We start from the raw sequence: 16018 nt of genomic DNA on the forward strand, positions 1-16018 counted from the left end.
TCTGTGTGCTACAAAAGCAAGTGTGTGTGCATCCCTGACCAAGCCTGACTATGATCAACTGGCCGAGCTGTTTTGTTTACTTGGCTATTTAGTGTCTCTTCTGTGTTGGGCTCTCTCTCATATGTACACTTTGCTATGAATTAAATTGTGTCTGCTCCCAGATTTTTAATGTTGAAGCCTCGTCCCTAATACACCAAGCTATGAATGATTGTATTTGAAGACACAGGTTTTTTTTTTTTTTCTGAGACAGGGTATCTTTGTATAGCCTTGGCTGTCCTGGAACTTGCTCTGTAAACCAGGCTGTCCTGGAATTTACTGATATCTGCCTGCCCCTGTCTCCTGAGTGCTGGAATTAAAGGTGTGTGCCACCACTGCCTGGTAGGTACAGCTTTTATTTTTTTATTTTTATTTTTTAAGATTTACTTATTTTATGTATGTGAGAACACTGTAGCTGTCTTCAGACACACCAGAAGAGGATATCAGATCCCATTACAGATGGTTGTGAGCCACCATGTGGTTGCTGGGAACTGAACTCAGGACCTCTGGAAGAGCAGCCAGTGCTCTTAACTGCTGAGCCATCTCTCCAGCCCATAGTCACAGCTTTAAAAGAGATAATTAAATTGCATTGAGGTTGCTTGGTGAACTCTAACACAATCTGATTAATTTTATTATTATAAGAGAAACTTGGATACACATCATGGGTGTAGATGTACTGGAGGCAGGCTATGAGGTGGCAAATGGGAAAACGGAAACCAAGGAGCAGGGGCCAGAGAAGAAATCACACCTATCTACACCTTGACTTTGGACTTCTGACTTTAGGAATTATGAAATTTTTGTTCTCTTTCTGTCTCTTTTTACTTTAAAATAAAAATGTAGCCAGGTGTGGTGGCACACACCTTTAATCCCAGTACTTGGGAGGTAGAGGCAAGTGGATTTCTGAGTTCGAGGCCAGCATGGTCTACAGAGTGAGTTTCAGGACAGCCAGAGCTACACACTACACAGAGAAACCCTGTCTCAAAAAACCCAAAAAAAACCAAAACAAAACAAAACAAAACAAAAACAAAAACAAAAAAAAGTACTTTTTTTTTTCTTTTTTCTGAGACAGCCATGCCCTAGAACTCACTATGTAGACCAGGCTGTCCTCAAACTCACAGAGATCTGGCTACCTTTGCCTCTGAAGTGCTGGGATTAATGATGCAAGCCACCACAACCAGTTGACCCTGCCAAAAAAAAAATCCCCCAAACCAGAACACGCTGCCTCTGCTGCCAAACAAAATAAACTAAAAAATAAAACAACCTAGGAGGCTGGAGCGATGGCTGAGCGGTTAAGGGCACCAGCTGCTCTTCCAGAGGACCTGGGTTTGAATCTCAGAACCCACATGATAGCTGACAAGTAGTTCTGGGAGGGTGGGGGGGGTCCAACGCCCTCTATTGGTTTCCACAGGGATTGCATGTACATGGTGCACAGACATGCAGCCAAACCACATACAATAAAAATAACGGTCAAAATTAACAGAAAAACATAAAATGAGGGCTGGTGAGATGGCCCAGTGGTTAAAAGAACTTATTGCCAAGCTTGACAGACAATCCAAGTTTGAGTCCCAGGACCCAAGGTGGAAGGAGAGACCAAACTTCTGCAAGATGCCCTCTGGCTTTCCCATGTGCATATGCACACGCGCGCGCGCACGCACACACACACACACACACACACACACACACACACACACACACACAGAGCCTTGAATTGCTTAGGTGGTCTGGCCTTCTTTCCTTTGTTTAGCTTCCCAAACAAAGGGTAGTAGACCTCTCTGAAAGATAACTGGGGTTTTTCACAACTAAATACAGTTATCAAGAGGTTATAGGATCTTTCCTTCTAGGTACTTAACTTCTAGCAATATGTAGCAATATGTCCGCTGTAGCCTTGTGGCTGGTCTTCTACTAGATTGGTTCTTGTTATTGTAATTATGTTCTCATGTAGTACCTTTTCTCTCTCTCTCTCTCTCTCTACATATATATATATATATGAGACATCTCTCAAAGATGTGTCACATACTTTGTTAACAATGTCCATTTTAACCTTCATAGCACTTTTATATACTAATGTTTTTTACATTTTACAAATAAGGGCTTACAAATTATGGAAATAAAAAACAATTATCTCGGGCTGGTGAGCTGGCTCAGTGGTTAAGTGTGCCGACTGCTCTTCCAAAGGTCCTGAGTTCAAATCCCAGCAACCACATGGTAGCTCACAACCATCCATAATGAAATCTGATGCTCTCTACTAGAGTGTCTGAAGACACACTACAGTGTACTTACATATAATAAATAAATAAATATTTAAAAAAATAGTTATCTCAAAATAACTCAGTTAGATCTTTAATCAGGATAAGTGTGGTCCAAGTCTCTCCATTTTCCAAAGGAGGAATAATTTGTAACATAAAAAAAAAATTCCTTCATCAACTGTATTTGAACTGTGGACCAAGTACACATATGGAACTTATAGATGTATCACACAAAGATTTGTGTGGGCTCCTCATCAACACTTTAAGTTGCTGCTAACAGGCTTAGCATCACTCCCCCATAAAAGACTCAACAAGGCCTGGCGTGGTGGCACACGCTTTTAATCCCAGCATTTGGGAGGCAGAGGCAGGTGGATTTCTGAGTTCAAGGCCAGCCTGGTGTACAAAGTGAGCTCCAGGACAGCCAGGGATATACAGAGAAACCCTGTCTCGAAAAACCAAAAAAAAAAAAAAAAAAAAAAAAAAGACTCAACAAAAGTGGTTTAGTTCTCCTGACACTCACTATATATATATAATATATATATACTTTTTTGAGATTGAGTCTCCCATGATAGCTTAAGCAGGCCTCAAAATCACTATGTACTATGTAGTTCAGGTTGGCTTTGAGCTCATGGCAAACCTCCTGCTTTATCTTACTTAATGCTAAGATAACATATGCCAATATGTCAATTGCCATATGCCAATAGACTACACTTCCTTTTTTTTTAAAGATTTATTTATTATATATGTAAGTACACGGTAGCTGTCTTCAGACACTCCAGAAGAGGAGGTCAGATCTTATTACGGATGGTTGTGAGCCACCATGTGGTTGCTGGGAATTGAACTCAGGACCTCTGGAAGAGCAGTCAGTGCTCTTAACCTCTGAGCCATCTCTCCAGCCCCTAGACTACACTTCCTACAATTTATCTTTTACCTTTGTGCATTAAATATCTTCACATCATCAAGTCTGGCTTCCGAATTCAGTGTCACCATTAGACAATGTCTTCCCCCTAGTACAAGCCAGGACTATTTGAACAAGTAAAGTGGGCTCCACCACTGAGCTACATCCCTAGCCTAGGATGGATTATTTTAAGGGTTAGCTGGTTTAGATTAAGGAGTAACTGAGAGATCTGTTTGTTTTGTTTGTTTCTTACTTCTTTTCTTCTCACAAGTGCTCAGAAGAGCTGAATGTGTTTTATTTTATTTTTGACTTTGTACTGACTACCAAGCCATCTCTTGAGCCTAGCACATCCTGGTTTATTCAGTGCCAGGGATTCCTGGAACCCACGGAAAGGAGGAAGGAGAGAACCAACTCTACCCGGTTGGCCTCTGATACCACATTCATGCTATGGCGCACCCACCTTGCCAATTATAAGAACATAAACAGTTTTAAAAGCTAGGCCCCTCCCTTTGGTACTAAGGCTTTCTGCCTTGTATTGAGAATTGCTTCTCCTAGTTCTGAGGTCTTTGGATTTGGACAGGGCTACACTGGCATTCCAGGATCGCTAGTTTGTAGTTGGCTTGTAACAAGACTTCTCAGCTGCCACAATAATGCTACAAACTGATCTCCCTTTCTCTATAGAGATAGTTGAGGGCCCTTTCAACTATCTACTTAAATATTCTGTAGGTTCTGTGTCCCTGGAGAATCTCGACTAATGTATACAAGTTCTTCCTATTTCATGATTCAAATACAAGTCTCTTAACATCTTTTTTAACATTTCATTTTTTAAAAATGTATCCATTCTTATGGAATGGGTAAACATCTTTATTGAGAGACACCAGTAATGCAGTACTTAGGAGGGAAGGCTGGGAGACCATGAGTTTAAGGGTATCTTCAGCTACATAACATCGTGAGTCTGAAGCTGCCTGGGTTATGTGAGAGCATGTCTAACAAAAGTATAGGGGGCACTCGGGAGGCAGAGGCAGGCGGATTTCTGAGTTCGAGGCCAGCCTGGTCTACAAAGTGAGTTCCAGGACAGCCAGAGCTATACAGAGAAGCCCTGTCTTGAAGAACAAAAACAAAAACAAACAAAACAAAACAAAACAAAACAAAAAGTATGGGGGGTATGGGGGGCTAGAGGCATTTTCCTAGAGAAACAAATACCTCTTTACATTTCAGGAAGTAATCCATATTTGTCAGTTCCCAGGTATAAACTCCAGTGGTGACTCACACAGGGCTAGGCAGATTGAACAGGATCCCTGTCATCGCCCTGCACAGCCATAGACTCTTAGGAGGCATATGAAATGTTTAAAGGGACAGGCGAACACATTGACTCCACAGTCTATCACTTAGCCATCTAGCATTGATTATTCCCACTGTATGCTTGTCACCATAACTCTCTAAAGATTATTAATTTCGGGCTGGAGAGATGGCTTAGCAGTTAAGAACACAGACTGTTCTTCTGAAGGTCTTGAGTTCAAGTTCCAGCAACCACATGATGCCTCACAACCACCTGTAATGAGATCTGACGCCCTCTTCTGGAGTGTCTGAAGACAGCTACAGTGAACACCGGAGCAAGCGGGGCCGACTGGAGTGAGCAGAGGTCCTGAATTCAAAATTCCCAGCAACCACATGATGGCTCACAACCATCAGTATAGCTGCAGTGTACTCATATACATAAAATAAATAAATCTAAATAAAAAAGATTATTAATTTCAAGGGTTGAGGAGGTGGCTCAGTGGGTAAAACCCTCGATGCACAAACACAAGGATCCCCAGACTCCACGAAAGAGCCATGAAAGTCAGGGAGAGATGACATCTCCCTGTACTGCCTATCACTCTCTTAGAAAGCAGAGACAAGTGCATTCCTGGGATAAGCCTTCAATGGACCCACATACATGCCAAATTGTGTGTATGTATAACACACACACACACACACATACACACAAATGTGTGCACCTTCAACTCATTATATAGTCCAGGTACCCTTACATTTGTTCTGGAATGTCAGGATTATATGTGCACCACCACACCCATCTGAGAAATTGTAGTTAATATAATTTCCTATACATTGAGTCAATCCTGTGGAGAGTGTAGTACACACCAAAGGCTCCAAAGTCAGCCAGCCTATGGAGGTCTGGGCTTAAGGATCAGCATGGATTGTTGGCAGAGTATAGAAGTACACACCTTCATCTCAGAGTTCAGAATTTGAGAATTTAAAGCCAGTCTAGGCTACCTAGTGAGTTTAAAGACACTATGTATCATTAAATATATAGCAAAACTGTCACAAATATGTATATATATGTGTGTGTCTGTGTGTGTACATATATAACATATTTACACAAATATGTATATATATATGTATAAAGTTCTTTTTTTTTTTTTCTGAGACAGGGTTTCTCTGTATAGCCCAGGCTGTCCTGGAACTCACTTTGTAGACCAGGCTGGCTTCGAGCTCAGAAATCCACCTGCCTCTCCCTCCCAAGTGCTAGGATTAAAGGCATACGCCACCACCACCCGGCTATAAAGTTCTTTTTTAAAAAACGATTTATTTTATTTATGAGTACACTGTCATTGTCTTCAGACACACCAGAAGAGGGCATAAGATCCCATTACAGATGCTGTCAGCCACCATGTAGTTGCTGGGAATTGAACTCAGGACCTCTGGAAGAGCAGTCAGTGCTCTTAACCGCTGAGCCATCTCTCCAGCCCAACAATTAAATTTTTAAAACTTGTTTTTATTTATGTGTATGTATGTATGTTTACTTGTCTGTATGTACACCATGCATGTGTCGTTGTCCATGGAGACAAACAGGAAGAGGGTGTTAAATTCCCTGGATCTGGATTATAGGTGGATGTGGATTTTGGGAACCTAACTTGGGTCTTCTGAAGAGCAGCCAAGCAATGTTATTAATGGTTCAGTCATTTCTCCAGCCCCTGAACAGTATTTGTATTAATGAAAAATTATTGGAAAGAGTGCTTTATGAATATGCCTGACATCCTTGCCCAAGAACCATGCTAATTTCTGTATCATTCCAATTTCAGTATATGTCCCGCCAAAGTATGTGCATCATGCATCTTTTTTTTAAAGATTTATTATTATTAGTTTTTAATTATGTGCATGTTTGTGTGTAATAGTATCTTTTACTCACCTGATGTAATTGTTGTCTCAGAGGCTTACTGTCTCTGTCTGCCTCTGGACAATCTAATCTAGACCTGGAATGTTTTTAGCCTCTGAGACTTACTGCTGAGCAAGCTCACCCTTTCTAGTTCTTTCCAAACTCTGGCTGGCTGATTCTGGCTCAAACTCCTCTCCAAGCTGTCTGATTTTCAGTCTGGCTTCTCATTTCCCTGCTTGGCCTCACATGAACTTTGGCAGAATGTTCTAATCTTCTGGTGCCTTGCTCTTCTCTGGCTCATTCTGTCTTCACCTGTGACTGGCTTATTCTCCCTTCATCCTGTCCCCGAAAAGCTCTCCGGATAAAACTGCCCCTCTCTCCTTCTTCCCTCTCTCTCTGCACTTCCTCTTATGTAGTTCTCTTTCCTCTCTCTTCTTATGAGAGATGAATGAATCCTATTTGATTAGATCTTCCTCTGATTTGTCCCTTTGTCTGCCACTCATTTAGACTTCACTTTCAAACATGGCTGCTTCCTTCCATAAACAAACTTTACCTTCATTGCTTGGGATTTCTGTACTAAGGGTGTGTCTGTATTCCAGCCAGTTGGATTAAAGGTGCTAAGGCCTGAGTCACACCAGAACCAGAACCAGTTCCCCTCTGGGTACTGAGAAGTGAACCTGGGTTCTCTGCAAGAGAACTTCCTTAACCAGGGAACCATCTCTCCAGCCCTTGTTTACTTCTTTGTAAAGGCAGGGTCTCACTCTATAGCCCAGGCAGGCTGGCCTGGAACTCACAATCTTCTAGCTTCAACTTGACTTTTTTTCTTTCTTTCTTTTGTGGCCTTGGCTGGCCCTGAGCTCATTGTGTGGATCAGGCTGGCCTCAACCTCACAGAGGTCCACCTGCTTCTGTCTCCCAAGTGCTGAGGTTAAAGACATTGTCTTGGTTCTCTTGTGTCTTGGTTCAACTTTCTGAGTGCTTTTGCACCCATGCATCATCTGTATCCCAGTACTAGGAGTATTTGATCTACAAAAAGTTCTGTATTTATTGAGTGAGTTAAAGTCTATGTGTTTAAGAGCACCAATATATTACATATGTGCATCTTACCTCGTTTCTGATTCCCAAGCTAATATTCTCTCCACACCTGTCTAGAAAGTTATTGTTTAATTAATTAGTTTTTGTTGTTGTTGTTGTTGTTGTTTTTGTTCTTGTTTCTCTGTGTAGCCCTGGCTGTCCTGGAACTCACTCTGTAGACCAGGCTGGCCTCGAACTCAGAAATCCACCTGCCTCTGCCTCCCAAGTGATGTGAATAAAGGCATGTGCCACCACTGCCTGACTAATTAATTAGTTATTTTGCCAGCATTTTAAGGCCAGTTTGGCCAGTTGAACTTATGTCTTTTGGCCAAACATGGGCTCTATCACTGAGTTGTACTATCAGCCCTATTTTATTTATTTTTATGGAAGGAGTAGTGTTTCATGTAGCTCAGGCTGGTTTTGATGTCTCAGTATGCAGCTGAGAATAACTGGAGCCTCCTGTCTTAGCCTCTCAAATGCTGGGATTATAGATATTTGTTCTTCTCTTGTGCTCCAGGAAATTGCAGTTTCTCTTAATAAGAGATTGGTAAGAGCCTAGTTTAAACCAGATACAGTGCTGTAACTCTTGATCCCAGCACTCTGGAGGCAGAGATGGGCCGATCTCTGTGAGTTCCAGGACAGCCAGTATTAAATATTGCAAGTTTAGGACCAGTCTAGATTACACAAGACCCTGCTTCAAACAAGAGAGTCAAACACACACACACACACACACACACACACACACACACACAGACGGAGAGACAGACAATCACACAGACTCCCACAGGCATGCATGTGTGCGTGTACGTGAGAGACAGACAGAGAGAGAGAGAGAGAGAGAGAGAGAGAGAGAGAGAGAGCTGGAAAATCTGACCATTTCCTTTCTGTATTGCATGTTGTAGTGAAGTCTCTCCTGAAGCTGCCCAAGTTCACTCCTACTCCCTAACGTTCACTGCTTTCACTTTAGTGTAGAGGTTCCCCCCCCCCCCCCCCCCCCGTGTGAGCCACCCACTTATTATGGCCACTTTCATTCTCCAGAGTTCTGCTTTGCTCACTGGCCTTTCCACAGATCTGTTAACTAAATACAGATAACCAAAAATTGACAGTTTGCTGTTCCTTGCTCACCGTGACCCCCTCCCCACAATGTTGCACCCAGAGTTAGAGCCTCCTCATTTTTCAAAGCTCAAATACCATCTTGTCTGCTACATAAAATCTGGAGACAAAACAGGCTGGAAAAGTAGACAGGGCAGTGCATTGTGTTTTCTCCAAAGCACTTTATGTCAGCTAAGGATGCTTGTCTAGGAGGCCCTGGGTTTGATCTCTAAGCACTTTCCATACCAGTAATACTCTTTGAGTTTTACTAGAGTCAACTCTCTCTGATCTTATTTCTTCCATTGATCATGAAATTTTAGAGAAAAATATTAATTTAATCAAATTATAAATTCTCCATGAGCCTATATCCAATACACAGAAAGCAGTGAAGGCTTGGATTGTGTTTCGACTTTGAATGCACTGGATATTAAAATTGAAGAGACATTTATAGTTACTGTTTAACCAATTTATTTATAAACTTGGGTCTAGGATATATGAGACCTGTTCTGAAAAACAACAAAACCTCAAAATAAATGGAGAAAGTGAGACCAAAGAGTATGAGACTGGTCTACGAGTCTGAGAGGGTTTCTAATTTCCAAAGAGGATTCGCGGCTAAGGCTTTGGGCGTGTCCTCGCCTTGGCCGCGCCTCTTATCCCGAGTCTTACCCTCTCAGTGACCCCTCCTTTCTTCTTCCCCTTAGGGTCCGCAGGGATCCTTCAGTAAGGAAGCTCCCGGTTGCAGGAACCCTTCAGCTCTGGAAGAGGGATTTAGTTACGTCACTGTCGGCTCCTCCCATTGGTCGGGGCGGGTGGGGTGCGGCGCCATGATGTCAGACGCCTAAAGGGGCGGAGCGTCGAGGGGAAGGAGGAGGGAAGTAGGCCTTCAACATGGCGGCTGTGGTACTGGTGGTGGCTACGGTGACGGTCTGGCTCGGGGCGGGTAGAGTTGGAAGAGGTGGTGTTTGCTCTCCCTAGGGGCAGCGGGAGCCCAGCGGAGACTGAGCCCGGGAGGCCGGGCGGCGCCAGCACCTTTCAGCTTTCGGGACAGCAGCGGCATTCAGGTGAGGGGGCCTGTCTCTGGGGGAGGGGGAGAGGGGCGGAGTTGGGGGAAGGGGCCGGTACGGGGCGACCGGGAGGAGGGAAGATGGGGACCGGGCGCCCAGGAGCCTGGAGGGATGAAAGGATCTGGAGTAAAGGAGCGGGAGGGAGGAAGAGCCGGACGACGACCGACGACTCGGGGCGGATTCTGGGCGAAGGGTCAGAGTGACGGGACCGGAGTTGAAGGGGCGGAGGGCGGACGGGATGCGGGCAAATGAGTTCGGATTAAGGGGACTAATTCGCTCAGAAGACAGGCTCAGTGGAAATCTCGAGCTTGAGGGAAAGATTTCTCTCAGTGGGAGCTAGAGCCGGTCCAGGAGAGGAACCCCGATTTAGTAAAGAAGGTAGCGCGCTGGGGAGTTGAGGGTGAGCTTGGGATGTGAGGATTTAGTTATCTGAGCGAGAGATGAGGGAGAGAAATCAGACCAGGGGGTGACTGCTTTGGGGGATATCTTTGGCATTGTGTGGTCTTCTCTAACTGTCTCATCACTGTGGTCTTCTCTAGATTTTTCTTCCTTTTTTAATTTTCTGGGCGATTACCTGGACTATACCCCTGGGTCTCAGAAACAACCCCGTGTCTTTCTTTTGAGGCTAAGCATTTCTCTTGACCAGCGATCCCTCACCTTTGTGTTGTTGCCTCGTGTTTTTTGAGTTGAGACTTAGAAATATAATTATTTAAAACAATTTTGTATTGAACTGGAGTGAGATTTTGATACTTTTTAGACAGACATCATAGAGTGTTGTAAACTCAAATTCTGTTCACATTTTCATGGATAAAGTGTTTTGTCTTCTCAGTTGTAATTGTTAGTATTTGGGAATTTGAATAAACATGGTGTGTGTTACCTGAATTTTTTTTTTTTAATTTGATGGTATAACAAGGCATTTCGTTTTCATTGATAAATAGGTCTTCTAGGGGCGAGGAGAGAAGGTTAAACAATTCAGAGCACTCATTCTTGCAGAGGACCCAACCAAGTTCAACTCTCAGTTCCCACATGATATCTCACAGTCATCCATAACTCCAGTGCCACCTTTTGATGCTCCTCTGCTAATAGGCAGGGATGTGGTATATATACATACATCATGCAGGCAAAACACTCAGATATATGAAATAAATCTAAAAGCGTTTCTTTTTCTTTTTTTGGTCAGTAAGCTCAGCCCCCCCCTTTTTTTTTTTTGTAAATTTGGAGACAGGTTTCTCTGTGTAGCTCTGGCAATCCTGGAGTTTGTTTTGTAGACTACGCTGGCTTTGAACTCTCAGAGAACTACCTGCCTGCCTCTGCCTCCCAAGTGCTGGGACAAAAGGAATGTACTACCCACTGGCTTATAAAAATTGCTCTTTCTAGTTAATATCCATGCTTAGTTAAACTGAACGTTTCTGTATTAATGCAAAGAACACAAAAGTAAGAAAAGAATTACCTAACATTTTAAGTGAAATTTTGTAAGTTTTTGTCTCTAGTTCATTCTATTCTGTAACTTATTGAAAGCCTACTGTGTCTTTCAGTTACTGAGACTTAATTATGGGAGCAGGAGAATTAGTGTTTTTCTAGTAAATGTCCTTGCCGCTGCCTAGGAGATAACTAACCTGCTCATTGTGGAAAAAGTATTAATTTATAAAAGTTAAAGTATCTGAATATAAAACTTCCTCAAATTTTACTTTAAACTTTTCTTTGTATTTAAAACTCTACTTTATCATGATGTTTTATGTGTTTTTGCTTCCTTTTTTCCTTTAGTTTTATTTTTTTAGTTAATTTACTTACATGTGTACGAGTGTCTTGCCTGCATGTCTGTGCATAGAAGAGGGTGTCCCGGAACCTAACATAGTTGTAAGCTGATGTGTGGGTGCTAGGACTTGAACTTGGGTCCTTGGAAGAGGAGATAGTACTCTCAAACTTTGAGCTATCTCTCCAGCACCTCCCCTCCCCTCCCCTCCCCTCCCTTTACCTGCTGAGCCAATAGTAACACTGATAGTAGGCCTTTCTTTTTCTTTGGTTTTAATTATATGTAGATGTGTGTGTCTGAGGTGCATGTACACATGAATTCAGTGCCTGAAGTCTGATAGTCTTACTTTTTATTGTTTGTTTTGGTTTTTGTTTCTAGGGTTTCTCTGTATAGCCCTGGCTGTCCTGGAACTCACTCTGTAGACCAGGCTGGCCTTGAACTAAGAAATCTGCCTGCCTCTGCTTCCTGAGTGCTGGGATCAAAGGCGTGCGCCACCATGCCCGGCTAGTCTTCCCTTTTTTTTTTTTTTTTTTTGCTGAGATTTGAACTCAGGACCTTCGGAAGAGCAGTCAATGCTCTTAACCGCTGAGCCATCTCTCCAGCCCCCTAGTCTTCCTTTTTAAAGATGTAGTTTGATTTTATATTTATGGGTCTTTTACCTGTATATAGGTCTGTGTATCATAGTCATGCCTGGTACCTATAGAAGCCAGAAGAGGACATCAGATCTTCTGGAACAGACAGTTGTTAGCCTCCCAAATGGGTGCTAGGAATTGAGCCTGGGTCTCCTAGAAAGGCAGCCAGTGTGTATTTGTTTTTTTTGTTTTTTTTTTTGTTTTTTCGAGACAGGGTTTCTCTGTATAGCCCTGGCTGTCCTGGAACTCACTTGGTAGACCAGGCTGGGCTCGAACTCAGAAATCTGCCTGCTTCTGCCTCCCGAGTGCTGGGATTAAAGGCATGCGCCACCACGCCTGGCTGTTTTTTTTTTTTTTTAAGATTTATTCATTTTTATTTTATGTGCATTGATGTGCCTGCATGTACGTCTGTGAAGCTGCCACACCTCCTGGCATTGAAGCTACAGACATACAGATAGGTATGTGCTGCCATGTGGGTGATGGGAATTAAACCCAGGTTCTCTGGAGAAGCTGCCAGTTCCTTAAACTGTCGAGCCATCTGCCCAGCTCCAGAACAGCTAGTGTTTCGACTGACATTAGTCCAGGGTCCTGGTAATTTTAAGAAACATGTTTCTCTATTTCTGTATTAAATGCTTTTTTTTTTTTTTTTGAAGCAGGGGTTTCTCTGTGTAGCCCTGGCTGTCCCTGGAACATTGTCTGGCTCCAAATACTTACTTAAAACATATAAAAGCTTTTATTGATGGTTTGTTTTGAGACAAGGTCTGACTGATTATGTATTCAAGGCTGGCCTTAATTTTTTTTTTAAAGATTTATTTGTTATATGTAAGTACACTGCAGCTGTCTTCAGATACACCAGAAAAAGGCATCAGATCTCATTATAGATGGTTGTGAGCCACCTTATGGTTGCTGGGATTTGAACTCAGGACCTTTGGAAGAGCAGTCAGTGCTCCAGCAACCCTCCCCCTCCTTCCTTTTTTTTTTTTTTTTTTTTTAAAAACAGACAGGGTTTCTAAGTGTAGCCTTGGCCTATGTCTTGAACTCACTCTGTAGACTAGGCTGGCCTGGAATTCAGAGATCAGCCTGCCTCTGCCTCCCATGTGCTGCGATTAGTGGCATGTGATATCACATTCGGCTCAGATTACAGTTGTTTTTGTTTTGTTTTTAAGTTTTATTTTTATGTACATTGGTGTTTTGTCTGTGTGTCTGTGTGAGAGTCTGGCCCACTGGAACTTGAGTTACAGACTAGTGAACTGCCATGTGCATTCTGGGAATTGAATCTGGGTCCTATAGAAGATCAGCCACTGCTCTTAACCGCTGAGTCATGTCTCTGGCCTCCCAGATTACAGTTTAAATGGAGAATCTGAACCCGAGTTCAGATCTGTTCAGTGTGGCTGCTCATTGCCTGAGGGAGTAAATGGGTTCACAGGCAGATCGAGCCGTCACAAGCATATCTCACTTTTCCTTATAAAGGCATGCATGTGAAAACTATCTATCTGTTCACATTGAAATAGAGTAGTGAATGAAAGCAGTTGTTTAGAATTTTAGTCACTTATGATATCATCAGTGTGCTAAGAGGAAATGAATGCCTGAATACTTTGTACCACACCTCTAAACCAAAACGGGATACACTGGGAAAGGACTGAAAGTTTTCTTGCTTGTATTGTTGTATTAAATTGTTCCTAAGGACCTGAATTTGTATTTGGGAATACTTTGCTTGTTTCCTTGAAATTATATTGGGTATAACCAGTTTCTGTGTAACCCTGGCTGGTCTGTGTAGACCAGGCTGTATTGTCCCATGCCTCTGCTCTGGGATTACAGGTTTGGCCACCAGGCTTTGCTCATTATCAGTTACTTCATGCTTACTCAACACTTCCAGTGTTTGAGTCACTGCACTGGCTCATGGGAAAATCTTGTGATGCTGAGTCAAGAGGCTACCCATGTGTGTTTTGGTAGCTTCGTTTTCCCCTTCAGAACTTGATATTGTGAGACTTCTAACTTTTTTTTTTTTAACCTGGAGAGTTTAAAATGCTATCTGTTGTATGATTTTTAAATTGACATTCCTAGAGTTGAGCGTGTTTTCATGCATTTGTTGGCAGGTGTGCTTCTGGGAAGTTTGTGTTTTTATTTGTTGTCATTATTTTGGATTGCTTCTCTTCCTGGTTGAGTGAGATTTCTTTATTCTGGTTATCTTTTGAGACAGGGTCTTGAGGTAGCCCAGGCTGGCCTTTATAAAGCTCCTGATCCTTCTGCCTCCTCCTCTCAGGTGTAAATCACCGCATTCAGCTTAAATTATTATTGTTATTTTTGGTTTTTCTTTTTTTTTTCTTTTTTTTTTAATTTTTGGTTTTTCGAGACAGGGTTTCTTTGAGTAGCCCTGGCTGTCCTGGAACTCACTCTGTAGACCAGGCTGGCCTCGAACTCAGAAATCCACCTGCCTCTGCCTCCCGAGTGCTGGGATTAAAGGCGTGCGCCACCACGCCCAGCTTAAATTATTTTTTAATTTATGGTTTATGATTATCCATTTGGATTTTCATGACTTTTCATTTTTTATTCGTGTATGTGTTTTGGTGAGAGTAGCCCATGATCTTTTTTGTGTTGTTGATTTCTTAAAAATCACACGGCAGCACACATTTGGTGGTCAGAGGACAAGTCATGGGAGTCAGTTTTCTTCCACCATGTGGATCCTGGGATACAAACTCATCAGACTTGGTGGCAGCTGTTGAGCCATCTTGCTGGCCTTGTTGATTTTGAGACAGGGTCTGATTACATAGCTTTGGCTGAACTTTTGTCAGTGTACTTTTTGTTTAGTCACTTTTAGTACTTTTAGTCAGTGTCCCAAGAGCTGGAACTACAAGTGTGTACCATCATAGCCTGCAAAAATTCATTTTAATGATCAGAGCTTTTCAGTCTTTTATAACCTTTTTTAAAAATTAAATTTAGGAAATTCTTTGCTTCCAGGCATGCTATTTTAAACACTTTCTTTTAATGTTGGTACTGGGGCTTGATTTAAGGCTTGTAAATGCTAGGTAAGCACCCTACCACTAACCTACATTCTATTCCCAACATGCCATTTCAATAAATACAATATCACATCAGTGTAGTATGCAATTTGACATTTGAGGTCAACCTGGGCTATATGAATCTTTGTTTCAAAAGAAAAAAAAAAGCAAACTTCTCAGGAATTTTGGCATCACAAGACCAGAGAGGTTTGTTTTTTGTTTTTTTGTTTTTTTTAAAGATTTATTTATTATATGTAAGTACACTGTAGCTGTCTTCAGACACTCCCGAAGAGGGCATCAGATTTCGTTACGGATGGTTGTGAGCCACCATGTGGTTGCTGGGATTTGAACTCAGGACCTTCAGAAGAACACTTGGCGCTCTTAAGCACTGAGCCATCTCACCAGCTCCCCAAGAGAGGTTTGTTTTTTTTTTCCACTGATTTTATTTCTGTGTCTTATATATGTATGCTTTGTGTGTGCAGGTGGCTGTAGAGGCAAGAAGGGGATATCAGATTCTATCATGGTTTAAATGAGAATAGCCTTCTTAGGCTCACATATTTGACTTAAATGGTCTCCAGCTAGTAGAACTGTTTGGGAAGGGTTAGGAGGTGTGGCCTTAATAAAGTAGGTGTGTCACTGGGGTGGGCCATGTCATTCTCAGTTACCTTTTTCTAGCTCATGCTTGTTGATCAAAACATAAGCTCTCGCAGGGCGTGGTGGCGCACGCCTTTAATCCCAGCACTCTGGAGGCAGAGGCAGGTGGATTTCTGATTTCGAGGCCAGCCTGGTCTACAAAGTGAGGTCCAGGACAGCCAGGGCTATACAGAGAAACCCTGTCTCGAAAAACCAAAAAAAAAAAAAAAAACAAAACAAAACACATAAGCTCTCAGCCACCCTTTCACTGCTATAAGCCTGCCTGCCTGCCTGCTTGCTTGTCTGCCTGCCTGCCTGCCTGCCTGCCTGCCTGCCTGCCTGCTGCTATGCTCTGTGCCAGCAATGGCCATGGACTCTAATGCTCTGAAACTGTAAGCCCCAAATAAACTGTTTAAATATAAATTGCCTTGGTAA

The 16018-nt window shown here is 42.5% G+C and overlaps 1 protein-coding gene and 1 non-coding gene across 7 annotated transcripts in view; one reads left to right on the forward strand and one right to left on the reverse strand.

Moving 5' to 3' along the window:
- Positions 1 to 6177: 6177 nt before the first annotated feature.
- On the reverse strand, positions 6178 to 6283 carry Gm26084. The gene has a single exon (XR_003955460.1). It is a non-coding gene; the product is annotated as a U6 spliceosomal RNA (small nuclear RNA).
- Positions 6284 to 9327: 3044 nt separating this feature from the next.
- Positions 9328 to 16018, forward strand: part of Ubap1 (ubiquitin-associated protein 1) — a 40771-nt gene continuing 34080 nt past the window's right edge. For 3 of the 6 annotated variants that reach the window (NM_023305.3, NM_001290454.1, NM_001355509.1), the window contains exon 1: positions 9328 to 9563. The gene's annotated coding sequence lies outside the window, so the exon portion shown is untranslated. Of the gene's footprint in view, positions 9564 to 9629; positions 9760 to 12294; positions 15369 to 16018 lie in introns of those variants that run through there. The other 3 variants (XM_006538198.4, XM_006538196.3, NM_001355508.1) reach the window with 3 other exon arrangements.

The sequence above is a fragment of the Mus musculus genome, chromosome 4, assembly GCF_000001635.26.
Source record: "Mus musculus strain C57BL/6J chromosome 4, GRCm38.p6 C57BL/6J".
Classification (NCBI taxonomy): domain Eukaryota; kingdom Metazoa; phylum Chordata; class Mammalia; order Rodentia; family Muridae; genus Mus; species Mus musculus.